The sequence below is a fragment of the Lepisosteus platostomus genome, chromosome 15 (genome assembly GCF_059453375.1).
Source record: "Lepisosteus platostomus isolate fLepPlt1 chromosome 15, fLepPlt1.hap1, whole genome shotgun sequence".
Taxonomy (NCBI): Eukaryota; Metazoa; Chordata; class Actinopteri; order Semionotiformes; family Lepisosteidae; genus Lepisosteus; species Lepisosteus platostomus.
Genome location: NC_142625.1, coordinates 5,909,754 through 5,924,221, shown reverse-complemented (window position 1 = coordinate 5,924,221; position 14,468 = coordinate 5,909,754). Strand labels below are relative to the sequence as shown.

The 14,468-nt window shown below is 43.5% G+C and overlaps 2 pseudogenes across 1 annotated transcript; one reads left to right on the top strand and one right to left on the bottom strand.

The window, feature by feature from the left end:
* Nucleotides 1–356: 356 nt before the first annotated feature.
* On the top strand, nucleotides 357–14,229 carry LOC148647761 (uncharacterized; annotated as a pseudogene). Its single transcript, XR_015926620.1, has 2 exons — nucleotides 357–1,344; nucleotides 3,287–14,229. The product of XR_015926620.1 is annotated as an uncharacterized LOC148647761 (transcript).
* On the bottom strand, nucleotides 5,396–12,003 carry LOC148647762 (phosphatidylinositol 3,4,5-trisphosphate 3-phosphatase and dual-specificity protein phosphatase PTEN pseudogene; annotated as a pseudogene).
* Nucleotides 14,230–14,468: the final 239 nt, after the last annotated feature.

Genomic DNA, 14,468 nt, shown 5'->3' with positions numbered 1-14,468 from the left:
TCACTATCATTTTACCTTAATCTTGGAATATAACAGCAAACATACTTATAATATCTGAAGGTAGGCAATTGTTAACATTTGTTCAATGTTATCTTGTTTTTTTTAATATGCAGGTACTTTATATTTGGTTTTGACCCTGACTCAAAGGTCTCATTCTTTTGTCCTATGTTTGCAGGGTCAGAGGTCAGTGCTCTCCCTGATGCTGGGGAGAGGGCTCCTCTTGGACAGCAGCCCAGTGAAGAGGAGAGGGGCTCCAGTCTGATGCAGGAGACAGAGCTCACTGCTGCAGGAGGGAAAGAGACACTCAGTGCGCAGCACACAGAGAGCGGACAGAGTGGTGAGGATCTGGACTCTGTGCCCAGGATGAAGACCGAGCCTGAGAGCGAGACACCTGGGCTCTCAGTATCTGATGACTTTGTAGAGAAATGTTTTAATCTGGACATGAAGAATGTTGCAAAGCAACATTTTAATGAACAGAAGTCTGTGTCTGCACAAGAGGTCAAAAAAGAGATGGCGAAGAGGACATTACTGAGTTACAGTACGCAGAGAGGGGTCAGTACAGGGGGCACTTGCAAAGAGAGAAGCTGCAGAGGGTCAGGAAGAGTCAGCCCAGGCCTTCCACAGATGAAATGGAGAAACTATCACCACAGCACAGACAGCAACAGCATTTCTGTCCATTAAACACTTCAGATAGCCACCAGAGGATCCCTACAGGAGTGAAACCATTCAGCTGCAGTCAGTGTGGGAAGAGTTTTAGCCAGTTAGGCAACTTAAAAATCCACCAGCGCATTCACGCAGGAGAGAGACCGTTCAGCTGCAGTCAGTGTGGAAAGAGTTGTAGTACATCAGGCAACTTAAAAATCCACCAGCGCACTCACACAGGAGAGAGACCGTTCAGCTGCAGTGAGTGTGGGAAGAGCTTTAGTTCGTCATGCACCTTAAAGAAGCACCAGCGCACTCACACAGGGGAAAGGCCGTTCAGCTGCAGTGAGTGTGGGAAAAGCTTTAGTAATTCAAGCCACTTAAAAACTCACCAATGCATTCACACAGGAGACAGACCATTCAGCTGCAGTCAGTGTTAAAGAGCTTTATTGAGTTAAGAAAATTAAAAAGGCATCAGCTGATTCACAGTGGAGAGAAGCCTTTCATCTGTAGCCAGTGTGGGAAGAGCTTTATTGATTTAACACAATTAAAAAGGCATCAGTTCACTCACACAGGAGACAGACCATTCAGCTGCAGTGAGTGTGGGAAGAGCTTTATGGATTTAACCCAATTAAAAAGGCATCAGCTCACACACATGGGAGAGAGACCGTTCATCTGCAGTATGGAAAAAGTTTTAGTCAGGTAGGCACCTTAAAAAACCACCAGCGCACTTACACGGGAGAGAAACCATTCGGCTACAGTGAGTGTGGGAGAGGCTTTATTGATTTAACACAGTTAAAAAGGCATCAGCGCACTCACACAGGAGAGAAACCGTTCGGCTGCAATCAGTGCGACAAGAGTTTTAGTCAATTAAGCAACTTAAAAACCCATCAGCGCACTCACACAGGAGGGGAACGGTTCAGCTGGCGTCAGTGTGGGAGGAGTGTATCAAGCGGTTTAAAAATCCATCAGTGCATGGATCGCACACAGAAGAGCAGCTTAAAAACCCCAAGGAAACTATTCTTGCAACAGATGGGATGAGCAGCTACAGAAAAGGCTCAATTTGCACATGAATTTATTGATGTAACTTTTAAATCATGAAAGCCAGCTGTTCTAATCCAATGGGCAGTTGCTTTACCCTACAGTAAAGTATTACCGGTCGCCTGTAAAATGGGAAGATTTTAAAGCAATGATGCATTTGAGATTAGTTACTTTTCTGAATATCTGTTGCAACCTTGTATTCATTGACAGTTTTATGAGCCTTGTTGTAGAAATGTAAAAACTAAACCAAAGGTTTCCTCCTCCCGACTGAGTTCTTTGACCTATATGTGGAAGACTTCACCCTTTTTATGACAAAATAATTGTAATTTCAATAAGACGTTTCCTGATTCTACAACCTTCCTTTGAGATCAATACCATGGGTGTTATTTGAAACAGTTTTTACTATTTCTTTCAAATCAGTTTTTTTAAATGGTAATTAGTAGTATCCCTGTGTTGGTCACCAGTTTTTGAGACTTTCAACTGCAGACCTGCTCCCCAGTGTTCCTCCTACAGACTTGGACACCTTGAGTTGTTTTATTGAACAAGCTTTTAAGAAGCTAGCTCGAGAGTACAGGGACAGAGTTTTTTAAAAGTCTAAAAAGAACACTAAAAAACAAATTGTTTAATGTGCTTCACTTTTCTCAGGCTTCACCACAGGTAGCACAGTACAGTGCATCACATCTCACAGTTCAAAGCAAAGCAAATGGTAAATTTCACTGTGTGCCGCAACAGACTAAATGTCATAGAAAATAATGATTGAAAGCATTAAGATTATAGAAACGGGGGGAGCCAGTTTGGTATTTAGATCTAGTTTCTTGAGAAGATCCAGGGTATTGGCTTCAGTAACAATGTTGGGCAGCTTGCTCCCCACTCCCACCTCCCTCTGCGTAAAGAAGCGCCTGCTGATATGACTACAGGCTCACCCACTGTGTCTTGAAAGAAGACAGGTCTACTTCAACAGCCAGTGGCTGGGCAGACCAGGGCCATTTCCAAGACATGAGTCAAACCCAAAATTAAATTCCAAAAACTGAGTCTGGCAACATACATTCACATGCTTTCACGTTTTCACAATTAATCCAACATGGAATATAAATTAAAAAAATGTTTTTCCCAGTATTTCGACTCACCACGCATAGGGGGGTTAAATACAGTAAATGACACTGTTCTAACATATGGGTAAACAGGTATGCTCGTAACTGTATATTTCAACATTAAAACAGAATGTAGACTCTACAACATGAAGGTCCTGCTGTCAAAACATTCCTCTCGTCAGCCTACATGAAAGCCCAGAGCACAGTAGGTTACCTGGCTTTTTAACAGGAAGGAATGAAGTGGTGCAGTGTATAGCACTGCTGCCTCTCAGCTCTGGGGCCCTGGGTTCAATTCTGGACCTGGGGTGCTGTCTGGGTGGAGGTTGCATGTTCCCATCCTATTCTCATGGGTTTCCTCCCACAGTCCAAAGGCATATTTGTAGGTTAATTGGCTTCTGGGAAAATTGGCCCTAGCAGTGAGTGTGTAGCCACAAGTGTGTATAAAGACCATTTCTGCCTCTTTGCTCATTAACTCAACCATTGCATCCTTTTTTTCCCCCCACTCTGCTCAGGCACTGTGCCGTTTCCACAGTTTCTAGCATCCTGGTAAGATTACTGGGCGCGATCAGTGTTCTTCTTGTTGCTGTTTTTCCCAGGAGGCTGGAGAAGACTTGGAGGACTGGAGGTAACGGGATTCGCCGACATGAGACAAGTATAAAATAACAATCTGCTGTTCTCTTGAGAAAATTCATTATGAATGATGTCTCAATGACAGCATTTAACACAAGTCATGTCAGCGATGATGTCAATAACTGTTTATAACATCCCCCCCAGCAAAAACCCATGACAACAGCAGAACAAAAACCTTCCTAAATTTGTGTTATGGGGCCACTGTGCGACTGTAAAAAACAAAAGGTATAAAATACCTCAGAGGACATGAATATACCCTCAGGTACATGCCTAACAACGTCTTCCAAATTTGGACATGGAGGCACATCACAATAACCAGCACAATGGAGTAGGGCATAATATATATAAAAATGAAGCAGTACTAATTCATGCACCTTCTATCAGGGAGACACTTCTTGCTGTTAAAGTCTGCATCAACCTGGAAACCATCTCAACACTGGAAAGTCAACGCTGGTGCTTTACTGGGCAGGCAGGAAGTGTTGAGATGCCAATTAAACAGCTTACACACAGTTGAGGAGGAGGAGGGAGGGAGCACCAGCACCTGATACAATCCCATGGGAGTATGAGTAAGAGCATGCAGACTCCAGACAAAAGGATGACAACAAAACAGGAGTGAACCAAGGGCAGTGTGCTGTCCTGTAGATGACAAAATTGCCAATCAGTTTGTTGTTCTTAGTTCATGTTTTTCTGTTTTCTTACCTGGGTTCTTTACCTGGTTTTGGACTTTGGCCTGTTTCTCGTCTTCAACTTCTGGATTGTGTTCTTCATTCTTTTTTCTGGATTAATCTTTCTGGTTCTGGACTTAGATCAAGAATTGACTTTGGGTAACCCTCAATTATTTTCTTTTGGATTGTTTGTGACAGTAGAACCCGCATAAGGACTATTTCATGACTAACTGAGCTCAAGACCTGCCTTACATAATAATAATACGGTGTGTGATCTCCTGTCCCAGCCTGAGGAACAGTGAGCCTGTCTCTCAATAATAATAATACAGTGTGTGATCTCCTGTCCCAGCCTGAGGAACAGTGAGCCTGTCTCTCAATAATAATAATACTGTGTGTGATCTTCTGTCCCAGCCTGAGAAACTGACAGTTAGCCTGTCTCTCAATAATAATACAATGTCTGATCTCCTGTCCCAGCCTGAGGAACAGACAGTGAGCCTGTCTCTCAATAATAATAATACAGTGTGATCCCCTGTCCCAGCCTGAGGAACAGACAGTGAGCCTGTCTCTCAATAATAATAATAAAACAGTGTGTGATCTCCTGTCTCAGCCTGAGGAACAGAGCCTCTAATAAATGCTGTACAATAAAAGTCCAGCTAGTTTAATTGCCTTAGTCATTCAAATAAAGCTCTTTCAGGCTGAATTTGAGTAAGGAGAGGGTGGGAGTCTGAAGAAGGAGGAAAGAGGTAGAGATGACCAGGAGTCCCCTGTCCCTTGCTCACCTGAAGGGCTGTCTCCATAAACAGAGCAACGGTCTATGTGTTGGTAAGCTGGCTCTGCAGACTGATACAGAGAGAGCGGTTAATATAGAGACTGACTGGACACTACAGTACATTAACACTGCACTGACAGAGGAGTTAATACAGACAACTACTGGACACTACAGTACATTAACACTGCACTGAGAGAGAGGGGGGTTAATACAGACAACTACTGGACACTACAGTACATTAACACTGCACTGAGAGAGAGAGGGGTTAATACAGACAACTACTGGACACTACAGTACATTAACACTGCACTGAGAGAGAGGGGGGTTAATACAGACAACTACTGGACACTACAGTACAATAAAACTGCACTGAGAGAGAGGGGGGTTAATACAGACAACTACTGGACACTACAGTACATTAACACTGCACTGAGAGAGAGAGGGGTTAATACAGACAACTACTGGACACTACAGTACATTAACACTGCACTGAGAGAGAGGGGTTAATACAGACAACTATTGGACACTACAGTACAATAACACTGCACTGAGAGAGGTTGAGGTTTTAAAAATACCTTTATTCCATTAAAAGACACAAAAACAACATCACCACAAACAACAGAATCCCACCCCCTCCCTCACACATCAAATAACACAAATGAAAAAAGTAAAAAAAACAAAAAAGTCACAACATAAGAACTCTAATTTCCCAACGTCCACTGCCCACACCTCCTGAAACATGTCAGTCTGATGAGTGAGCAGACTCCAGCTTCAGCCTGGACACCACGAACGCCCTGAACACGTATGCCCTGAAAAAGGTGCCATGCCAAAAAATTGTTATAATATAAATTATACCTTCTTTCTGGAATCTGTTTTCTCTCTTAGCACTTTTGAAATGGAGCGAGCATCGTGGTGTGGCATGAGCACGATGGCCCTGCCTATAGAGAGCATGGCAACGTGCTTGGGTGATACTTTTCCTTCTTCTTTGTGCTGCCATTCTGCACACTCCCGGGTTCCTGATTTCCCCTGCCGTACCTGCCCTCAGTTGTTGTCTTGCGGTGTGCCCCTTGGCCCAATATTTGTATTGTCGTCTCTTTTTCACCTCTCTCAAATCGTGTGGGGATCGGAAGGTGCGCTGGAGAATTTGGTTTTGGTTAGCTTGCCTACATCTGACACCCTCTTTGCCCACTGTTCCTGTTCAAGACTTTTCTTAGTGGTACTCAAGGGTACCATCAAAACCTTATCAGGGGGGCACTCTAAAGTTCTCTATACCAACCTTAGAGGAAAGTTCTCATCTTTCTAATACTCTGCTGGCCTCGGTTTCCTCCTGTGCTGAAGGATTGCGTGCTTGACAGTTCCTAACCAGGTCTCAACATACTCTCTGGCTCTTGTTTGTGCGTCCTCCACCATTGATGTGCCTTCTTTGTGGTCTGAAGCATGTCTACCCAAGGTACCAGACAAAATCCTGCTCCACAGAGGTAGTTGTGCAGTGTAGTTTCCCCAACAGTGGTCAGTAGCTGGAGGCAGACTGAAAGAAATGGACCACTGCCGAGGCCTGCGGGCAGCTCTGATAAGCATAAGCCCGTAGGTGTTCAGTCAGCTTTTCAAGGTAACACGAATGTGGAAGGCATCAAAAATAGTCTATATAGTAAAAAAAACATTCCAGCTAAAAGAAGCTTTCTGTCTTTTTGAATTGAAAGCACAACCAAATGTCAGCGTTGTTGCCGATTGCCCTCAGAAACTCGGAGTTTGTCATCAGTGGAGAGTTTTATTTTTCACATTTTAAGATTTGCACAGACTTTGTCTCAAGGTTCACCACATTGATGCTCTTGAGGATCGGGCTGATAGACCCTGGAGGGAGAGGCTAGGTGCAGGGGAGGATGGCAAGCCCAGCTGGAGTAGCCTATACAAGCCACCATTGCAGAGAAGAGTTGGGGATTTACTGTGGAGTGTTCTACACACTAGTGTTGGCATAAATTCTTTCTTGGGGACTATTCAGCACGGAGTTGATGACAGGTGTCCTTTCTGTGGGTAGGGGTTCATTGTTTGTTGTACATCATTTCACAAGTTCTAGGCCGAAGCCTCTATTTGGTCTCCTCAAGGTCTTTTTAGAAGGAACAGAGTTCTCGGAGGTGCTGCTCATCTTTGGGGTGAAATACTCCAAGAGGTGGAAGTGCCAGCCAGCTAACTTTTTATTGGGTTCAATGTAGCTGGCTATAATTAAGAGGGAGAAAAACAAACTGCAGGACACCTTGACATCGAATGTGAGGACTGTGTTCAGGGTGTTAGTTGCGTCAATGACTGGAAGAACTGACTGGAGATCCAAGGATATTCAGCCTTGTGGACAGCTAATTGATTCAAGGATCTTAACCAGCCAATTCTAGCACTGACCCCTGCTCTGCCTGTTTTCTTGGAGATAATCCTGGGCCCAATCGGTGCTCCATCAAGGGCTTGAACTCGGCAGCACAGCGAATCGCCACCAAGGGAATTCCGTTATCGCTCCTCTGTTGTAGTGTCGAGAAGCTTCACCGTGTCCCCAGAGTGGATGAAAGTCTCTTGGTTTTGCCGTTTTCTGGACCCCTGGAGACAAGCTGGCAAAGTATGGCACATGAGAGGGTGTAGGGAAGCAGCTGGATTGCTCAGCCGAGTCGCTTCGGGCTGCTGAGCAAGGTGGTTTTCCCGAAGCTGCAGGCAGACCTCCAGAACAAGCTCCTTCACTGGGCAATGAGCACACGACCCCTCCTGTTGGGTTCGGGTTAGGTCCAAAACAAACATCACTAAAACCAGAATAGCTTTCAGGTCATTCCCTAACAAAAGGCACCAACTTGTGTTTGCCACTCCCTTTTAAATTCAGCAAGCAGGCAGCTAATCCCTCATAGCTGAGATTGTTTAGACAGGAAATGAGCAGGCCATTTCCCCCCAAGGCATCTTGGGATGGGTAGTTCTCCACATCCCCAGTACAGAGAAAACTACACATTTTTAAAGAGACAGGGTCAAATAAGATAGAGACTTCTCAAACCTCTGTGCACAAAAGCACCCTCCCTTTTGTCACACACTCCCACCCCTAGCTCAGACCTAATGGGGTGAGTGACTTGTGCCCAGAAGCAATGTGCCCTGTAAACTCCATCAGCATTGCCATGTTTACGGTCCACTCTGTGTTTCACCGTAAATTCATAACCTTGTAGGCTGAGAAACCATTGTGCTAACAGGCATTCTTTTCTTTATGGGAAGTGATCCATCACTAACACGGATTTCCTGCCAAACAAATAATATCTAAGGTTTCCCTCACCCACTTAAAGGCCAAACATTCTTTTTACCACACTGACATCTTTGTTTTCATGGGGAGTAAAGCTATAAAGATTGGAGCGATTTGTGCGATAACCAAACTGGAGAGGATCAAGTGTTTTTGGAATGCTGGCTTTAATGTGTGGAATAAGTACTTTTTCAAACCACTTCATTATGAATGGCGGTAGTCATTCAGGCATGTGGGTGCTGATTTTTTTGGTACTGGCACAATGGTGTTTGTCTTGAAGCAGCTAGGTACAGTGGCCTGGGCCAAGGACAGGTTGAAGATGTCAGTACAGACATCAGCTATCTGCCAGGCACATGTTCTGAGTACCAGGCCAGGGATACTGTCAGGTCCAGCAGCTTTTTGTGAGTTCACTCCACTTAGTGATTTCCAGAATCTAGCTTGGATAGTGTGGGGAGTGGGGTGGCAGGGGAGTCAGTGGTCCAGGTGGCTGGTTCAGGGTTTTAACAAAACAGGGTATTAACAAAAAAACATTGATCACAAATGTATTATACCTTATAATCTGTAGTAATCAAATGAAATTAAGAAAAGAAAACATAAAGCACTCTTCTGAGGATGCCGGACGCAAATCCAGACACATACTGACACCTAGGGCCAATTTTGCCAGAATCCCATTAAACCGCCAATATATCATCGGACCGATGGGTAGAAACCAGAGTATTGAAATACTACAGTTATTTGTAGTACCGATTTTCCAAATTTTCTTAAATACTGCACATGATGGGAATTATGCAGGTGGAGGTCTTTTTTTCTGTATTAATATGGATTTTAATTGGCTGCTATGAAAATTGGCTGTGGTGTGAATACGTGTGAGTACTGTGATGGACTGGTGTCACATGCAGGGTGTTACTCTGCTTTGCACCCTCTGCTTGCCAGGATGGTTCCAGTTCCACCACAGCCTTGAATCAAGTGGAGGGGTAGATCAGTGTAGCCATTAACTTACATGTTCCTCTTCACAATGCAATGCAAAGGAAGCCAGCTGCTGTGATGCAGTTTTGTGCTCTTTCACGGCAGTTATGACCATTTTTTGCTCACTTGGTGAAACAACACTCTTCCTTTGCCTCCATTCCTTGACCTGTAATAGCAAGAAAATAAAATTAATATGCCAAACTGTAAGAATTCCATCTATATATACAGGGTTAGTCAAAATTGTCAACAAGTATAAATGCCAGTTATTTTACTAAAGCTTTATGTTCTCCTCCACAGATGGCAAAGGATTGTAAGGTAACTGTTAGAAACCTTAATATTAATGATTTCATTTGAAACCTCTTTTGTCACAGTAACCCATGTAATTAATTTTTCATAAACGGTTCAAGTTAACAACAGCATTTTGACTAACCCTGTACATAAAATATACTTTTCATGTTGTTTCATGTTTCATATTCTTGCCCACCACTGGGTGCTGCAGGTGCCCCAGCTGGAGAAATGCCTGCAGGGAAAGCATCACAACAAGCCGTCCACTTGTGTGTGTGTCCTCCCCAGTATCCGCTGCATATCTTTCTTTGCAACACTCAGTGCCTTCCAGCAGTCTCTGGGACTTGGTTCAGGACTCTGCAGCTGTCTGTATCTGTGCACTAGGAGAGGGACAGAAGTGACAAAAGCACTGGCCTTGTTTGAACAAGGAGCAGAAAAGTTCAATTAAAAAACAATCTTCACTCATTTCTCCTCCCCCACTTTTCATTGTTATAACAGCAATCACATTTCTGTGGTTGAGTACTAGATGTTTATTTTGTTTGACCCCAAAGCATCAAATCTCTTCATGCAAGGGCCATTAGCATTCTGTGGAAAGTGAATCGCTCCCTCTAGCTGCCTTTGCTAGCACCTTTACGCTTTAAAAAAAAGAAAGAAAAGCACAAAACACAAGCAGCAGTAGCAGCCGATTCCATAAACATCCAAGGATTATTAACGTTTGCAAGCTTGAAAGGTGCATTTCAATAAGCTGGGAAATGGTGCACGAACCAGTCTGGTCTGTCTTCCTCTCATCATAAGTGCTCTTTCCATCCCTTATCCATACTGGTTCTGTTCAAACGCAGGCAAACTGTTTCAGTAACGGTTTTGGCCAACTGCAATCTAGTCTTTGTACTTCTCGCGGGAAAGAGAGGTGTAGCAGACAGACCCTTTTTGTTTGCATTTAGCACCTACAGTTAGTGATGGAATACAAAGGGAAGGCCCATTCTACAATTAAACACCGGATGTAACGGACAAGACAAGAAACAAGACAAAAGTCAAGGACAAAGCCAGAGGGCGCTCCTACTCTGTCCTGTCCCTAGTTTCCTGTGCTTTGGTCTCCTTCCGGTGTCTCTCTCTCTGGGGCTATATATTTCCGTGTCTCTCATTCACCTTCGCTCAGCATTGACGTTTGGATGTCCTGAAACCCGCCGAGCACCAGGTCGCTGCTCCGTCTGTGGCCTGAGGGCACAGGTTTCTATACGGCACTCCTGAACTCTTTCCACTGCTGAGCCTGGGCTAACTACCCGTTCTGCTGCTTTGCATAGGGTCATTTTCCGCTGTCCTGCTTCTCCACAGTTCGTCCCTTCCGACATCCGTGAAAGTGCGAGGCAAGGCGTTCCTAAGGAGCTACCAATACCAAGCAATGAGATGAGAACAGGAGAGGGTTTAAATGTGTCTGGATGTGGAGGGTGTGGTCACCAGTGAGCTGTCCTGATTGGTTAACGGGTCTGATCTGCGGCGTTTGCGGGGACTGCCCCCAGCTGCTGCTTGATTGGGGCGAGACTGTTAGTGTGAAGGTTACTGATGGCAGCGGGTGTGACACATGATCTGTCTCCACCTTAAAACTGGAATTAAATGGGAAAGTGCTGTCTTTTACCTCCTGATTGTGTTACTTTTTCCATTGTCTCTTTGACACAAAAAGGTATATACACAACAGAGCTACTGAACTTTTCCTCTACTGGACAATGGTGTCAATCTCTTGCGGATGTATGGGGCAAAACAAAATTAGTCAGGAAAAAAAAATAGTTCCTATAACTGGTAGCATTTTACTTAACACGATGTCCTATTGCCATTTGAAAAAAGGTACTTGGTTTTCAGATTATATTCAAGTTTTCTCCTTATTTTCTCGTTTTTTCTTCCCATAAAAATATTTCAGACTTTTGTTACCTGTGTATGTTGCTCTTCATCAAAAGGTTCATTTTCAGGGTCAGAGTATCTATAGTGATCGGGTTCACTGTCACTAATGTCCGGGGTTACTGAAGTGCTGGCCTCTGAATTCAATGGCTTCTCCACGGTTTTTGTAAAATGCAGTTTCACCTTCTAATTTGGAGATAAGTTTTTGTTGGCGTTGTCTTTATTTGCTTTGTCCAAATCATTCTTTGTTAATGTCAGGATTAGATAAGGATTAGTCTCCACGCTCTGTACTTTGAATTCCATTGAGTTCTTTGACTCCATTTTCAACCTTCTCCATATTTTCTTCTGGTCCAGGTATGAAGAAAGTGTTGATCCAGAAGTGGAACATTTTATCCTTTTTCCTCATCTTGTTTTGTTTGTAGAAAATCTCCACTTTGATGCCACCACACATTGGCAGAGGCTGTGGAAACTTAAAGAACATGTACTTGTGTTCTCGCCTCGTGTGCGCTGGGTTGGAGGTGTGGATCTTGACTTTGAGCTGATAAACCACAAACTGGGGATTCCTCCACTGAACATTGGAATGGTCTCAAACACCATTTTGCGAAACAGCAACGCCACTGGTTTGTATTCCAGCTGGTTTTTCAACAGGTAGCGCCTCTGACTGGGAATTGTTACTCCTTTCTTGTCTCTGGTCTTCACTTCCCTGTAGAAGTCTGAATCAAACTGGCCCTGATTTTGCAAAGTAATGTGAAGTAAAATTCGTTTTCCTAATGATTAGTCATCAAATATATCACTTTGTAACTTTCACCGTTCTAATCTTTTTAAACCATTTTCTCAAAGCTGTTTATAAGACTTGTTTTTAATATTTTCTTCACAAAAAACTTTCAGTAAAAGAAAACAGTCCTCAACTGGATTCACACAGATCAATCTCACTTCTATCTTGATTTCAGGTTGGTAAGCATTATGTATATTATCATATTAACCTGATTGTGTTTTCAGATTGCAGTGATTATCAGTAGATCCCAAGACCTGTTTATATCTTCCCTTGGTGTTTCAGTCAATCTAATGTAGAGGATATAAGGTGTAGGCCTTGCAGTCAAAAGAGCTTACAGCAGGTTCAATTTAGTCACATGTGCTGCTCTCCTAGAGCATGTTAATGATTGACTTGAGGTTCAAGCAGCCATCCTTGACACATTCAATCCACAGGTCCTATGAGTGATCAGCCTCACTTTCCCACCTCTTCTCAAACAAGCTTTTACTTCAACATTTTCCATGTGAAATAACTGGCTCTGCACCTTTCAGCTCTCCTGATGTCAACAACCCTCCCTGGAACTTCAAACACTTGCAGCCACTTCATTTCCCCTGTCCTTCCCCTTCTTTCTTCATCTAACCTTATTCGCTCTGCTGTCTCCCTTTCCTTCTCTCAGTTTCCAGTTGAGCATCGATCCCACGGCACCTACAGCCCCAGACTATATTTGCTGTGTCACCTTTCCCATCCCTCCTGTCCCCAAGCCCCACACAGCTTGGTAACGGGATGCTCTGGTCCATGCCGTCTTGTTCTTGGTCCTCGCTATTCCTAGTGCCCACATCCTGGTCCCAGCCCTGCCTGCTACAGTGACGTGTTCCCCTATGTTAGCATAGATAACTAAGTAGAAATGTAGGCATTGTGGTAATGATGACCCATTGATCATTTTAAAAATTGGCACATTATTTTGTTCTTCCTGTCTTTTCCCATAGCAAGGCCCTTAACCCCACCTGCTCCAGGGGCGCCGTATAAATGGGGTCTGACCCCAAGTGACTCTCCCTGTCTGTGTTTCTCCTGGAGAGCAAGCTGGGGTCTGCCAAAAGACAAATTCCTAATGCAAGAAATTGTGTATGGCCAATAAAGCGATCTTATCTTATCTGAGTCCTACTTGAAGACACTGATTTTGACCGATCACAACTACAGATGAATCAGTTGGGTGAGGTGCTGTTCTCATGCGTACGAAAGAGACTGGCTCTGAAAAATGTATTCTTTTTTATTGCCATATATTGGTCTGCTTGCTGGAATAGGATTATAGTATCAGTGAAGAATGGGAACCTCGGATGATTGGGTAGATTGTTTTTCTAGGCCTGTCTTTAAATAAGACAAATCCATACTTCCTGTTAGACTTTCATATGTGCTTTTTTAGATCCTGTTTTAAAATGTAAAACCCACATTAGTAATGTTACAAAACATTACTACGTTAATGTTTTTAGTAATGTTACAAAAACAGCCTTTTATCACCTTAAAATGTTGTGAAACTGCAGCCCGATAGCTACTGCGATGCCCTCTTGTCCAGTCTACCATCTGCTGACCGAACCCAGAGGGAGAGCATATACTACATCTGTTTTGAAGTCCCTTCACCTGTTTCCCTGTTAGTTTTCAAGGTGATTTTAAGATTCCTTCACTGTTATGTATATGCAGTATCTCACTGAAATGGATTGGCACCTGAATATACAGGTATGCCTGTATTGCACCCAAGGTTTGCTCCTGTCAGATCTTCCGACACTGGGCTTTTAGTTAGTGCAGGACCAAGACCCGTGGAGAGTGAGGAAGAATTTTAGCATTGGCCTTTTTTAAAGTGTATAAGATAGTGACTAGTTGGCTTTGAAAAATGCCTTTTACCTAGCAATAGTATGAAAGAACAATTGCAAACATTATTTGACTTTTTGATATTAATGCTACAACTGCAGAATGTGTAGCTCATTTCACACATTTTATTTCTATACTTCCTATTGTCTGTATACAAGGTAAAACTGCTTCTTAAGAAGAACGTGGTCAATTACAAAGAAATGTTTGTAGAAAGAAAAACAACCCCTAATATGGAAACTGTGAATTTGCTGTATAAAACTTGTTGCATTTACCATCTCGGTGGAGAGGTTACTCACAGATCTGTATGAGAGGCTGCTCTCAGATCTGCATGATTGTATCCTCCCCATGCGCATGAATAAAGGACTCTGCTTGACCACACCTAACCTGAGTGAAGAGTTTTCTTTGACAATTTCTAAACTTTTCTTCGACAAGAGGCCGTTTGATCTATAAGGTCCTAGTCTGACAGAGGAGCTGGGATTGCTGGATCACAACCAGCCTGTCACGGATGTCGGAAGGCAGGAGAGCAAAAAAGACCCTAAGCGACCCTATGCTTAGCGGGAAAACGGGGGTTAGCCCAGGTTCAGGTTAGGACAGACGATGTTGGGTAGAAACCTGTGCCCTC